This window comes from Octopus bimaculoides, chromosome 18 (assembly GCF_001194135.2).
Source record: "Octopus bimaculoides isolate UCB-OBI-ISO-001 chromosome 18, ASM119413v2, whole genome shotgun sequence".
NCBI lineage: Eukaryota > Metazoa > Mollusca > Cephalopoda > Octopoda > Octopodidae > Octopus > Octopus bimaculoides.
This window is the reverse complement of record NC_068998.1, coordinates 13,651,216-13,654,150: the sequence shown is the minus strand read 5'-3', so window position 1 is coordinate 13,654,150 and position 2,935 is coordinate 13,651,216. Positions and strand designations below refer to the sequence as shown.

The following is a 2,935-nucleotide window of genomic DNA, read 5'->3' as shown; positions in this document are numbered from 1 at the left end:
ATACTTTAACCATGTAACACAAGTTTTTTCACTCTTATTATCTTTTATACATCCAACCACATGCTTTCACATACCAACTTTCTCACACACACACACACACACACACACACACACATATATATATATATATATATATAAAATATGAATGAAAGAAAATGGAATTCATGAAACTCTTTATTCTGTTCTACTCTAGGCGCAAGGCCCGGAATTTTAGGGCTAGCAAATGACTCAGAGTTACATTACATGTGTGTGTGTGAAAATTTTGATGTGAAATTTAGATCATCCTAAAACAAGGTTATGTCATAGAGCTAGAGACAGTCTCTTGCTTTTGATATTAAAAAGGTTTTTTAACTGTTTCAAACCTCACAATGCAAACCCTGGTACCATATGGTAGGCTTCTGCACAGTTTTTGTTTATCTACTTTTACTCATAATGCTTGGGGGTCAATGAAAGGTTTACTTATCCAAATTGCTGCTCAGTAGAATTGAACCTGCAATCATGGATTTATGAAATGAACACCTTCCCTGCACAACAGTTACTGTGACAGAGGTAACATGTGATTTGGTATGTTTGCAATAAAATGTCAGCAGTTTTTCAACACCCTATAATTTATTTTGTATGATAATAAATGAAAGAAAAATATAATAATCAGCCTTAAAAAATATAGATGTGCAATTTTATTTTTATTTTAAGCTCCAACACATGGCAATAAACAGCAATTTAATTAGATCTTTAAATCAAGATTTAAAAACATTCAGGATGTATAAAATATTCGCAAAACATTCTCATTAAGCATTTGTAGTTTTTTTTTTTTATTAAGATGGTGAGTTAGTAGAATCATTAGCACACCTGGAAAAAAAAAAAAACTGATGTTTGTTTTAGCACGTTACATCCTAGGTTCAAATCTCAAAAAATTTTCATTATGTATATAGTTTTTATTAAGGTAGTGTATCTGTAGAATCATCTAAACATCAGTAAAATTACTTTGACATTTGCGGTAGCTCTTTACATTCTGAATTCAAATCCTGCCAAAATCAACTTTGCTTTTTGAGGTTGGTAATATAAAGTATCTGTGAAGTGTTGGGATCACTGACATTGACAAGCCATTTCCTTTCAAACTTGTTGACCAAGTATCTAGATCAGAAACTAGTATTAATTAGAAGTTGTTAAAAATCATTATAATAAATACAAAAAAAAACAAATGGAAATTATTATTAGCTGACAGATGCGTGGTGAATTTGCAGAATCATTATGGTGTCACACGAAATGCGTTGTGGTATTTGTTCTGACTCCTTATGCTCTGAGGTCAACTTTGCTTTTTATTCTTTTAAGATTGATCAAATAAACATTAGCTCAAGTGCTGCAGTTGATAGTATCGACTAACTTTTTTTTTGTTCCTAAATTACTGATTTTGCACCTAAATTTGTAACGGTTATTAACTGATGACACTGGCAGAATATTCGACAAAATGAGTTACTTGAAGATTTTTATGTTCAGAATTAAAATCCTGGCGTACTCAGTTATACTGTTTTTTTTTTTTTATCCAAGATTAATAAAATAAAGTACCAGTTATGTACTAGAGTTGATATATAATCAATTATACCATCTTCCCAGATTTGAAATGATGTGCCTATGTAAGAAATCAGTAACAATCGATTGACTTAATTCAGTACCTTTGCAGTCAACAGAGAAATAGTTATTTATTTGTGGAATCAGTAGAGATTCAAATGAAGTGTTTTGTGATATCTTGCTATGTATACTTACATTGTTCTGAGTTCAAATGTTGCTGGGATTAACTTTATTTTCCATTGTTCTGGAATGATAAAACAAAGTACATGGCCACTGTCTTTTGACTGAAACAAGTAAACAGTAAAAGATAAAAGGTACCAGTCACATACTGCAGATGTTTAAATATCTCCCCCAACACCAAAAAATAGCTGTGGCCTTTATAAGTGTGGTTAGAAATATCATCATTGTCATGATTGTTTTTACTTTCTCTTTTCTATGCTAGCATGGGTGAGAAAAGTATTTTATTTTTTTTGACGCTGTGTATTATAGCCAGGTGCCATATTTTGATGCCAGCTTTTTAGTCACCTCTTACAACATACAGAAAGACAGTGTATCTATTTTAATAACTGAGATACTCACTCACAGCAACTAGGTACCTGATGTACTACATGGCACCAGCATGTAAAAAGCACTTGTGCTGGAGCCACATAGAAGCACTTAGGTGGTGCCACGTTAAAAGCACCCAGCACACACTGTAAAATGGTCGGTGTTAGGAAGGGCATCCAGCCATAGAAACCATGCCGAATCTGACTGGAACCTGGTGTACAGCTCTCCGGCTTGCCAGCTCTGGTCAGCTTGGAAAACAGATGTTAAATGAGGATGAGGATGATGATCATCATCATAAATGGGACGTTCTGCAATCAAATTTCTGGAAATGTAAAACATAAAATGATAAAATACAAATTAAAAGCCTGACTAACATATTTTCTGTGCTATGTAGCTTTAAATAGACTCAACACCATAAGTTAATTTACAATATTATTAAATGTTCTACGACTGCAGAAAACACAACTGCCTGACATCCAATAGGAAATATTTATTATAAACATTATTTATTATTCATGTACTACAATTTTACCACACTGCAGTGTGTTCTACAAATAGTCTAATAATTATTTGTTTTATATCTTTTCTTACGAGCTATTGGGAGTGACATAAATTCATAAAGGTAGGAATTTAATTATCTACTGATGATCTAATATTTAGGGGACTGACGCGATTTTGGGGATTGCCATTCAATATGCGAACTTCTTCTTGTCCATTGGAATTATCCTTTACATTAGAAACCACCACTACCACCACCACCATTACTACTACTACTACTACTACTACCACCATCACTATTACTACTACTACTACTACCACC

General features: G+C 32.9%; 1 protein-coding gene and 1 long non-coding RNA gene across 3 annotated transcripts in view; one reads left to right on the top strand and one right to left on the bottom strand.

Moving 5' to 3' along the window:
- The window catches only part of LOC106874937 (NAD(P)H-hydrate epimerase), an 871,776-nt gene that overhangs the window by 167,909 nt on the left and 700,932 nt on the right, over nt 1–2,935 (top strand). The gene's annotated exons all lie outside the window — the stretch shown is intronic.
- Nucleotides 1–2,935, bottom strand: part of LOC106874607 (uncharacterized) — a 13,023-nt gene that overhangs the window by 5,906 nt on the left and 4,182 nt on the right. Inside the window, exons 2-3 of one of the 2 annotated variants that reach the window (XR_001410025.2) lie at nt 1,765–1,813; nt 830–1,134 (exon numbers count right to left, since the gene is read on the bottom strand). This is a non-coding gene — a long non-coding RNA (uncharacterized LOC106874607). Of the gene's footprint in view, nt 1–829; nt 1,135–1,764; nt 1,814–2,935 lie in introns of those variants that run through there. The other variant, XR_008266018.1, reaches the window with a different exon arrangement.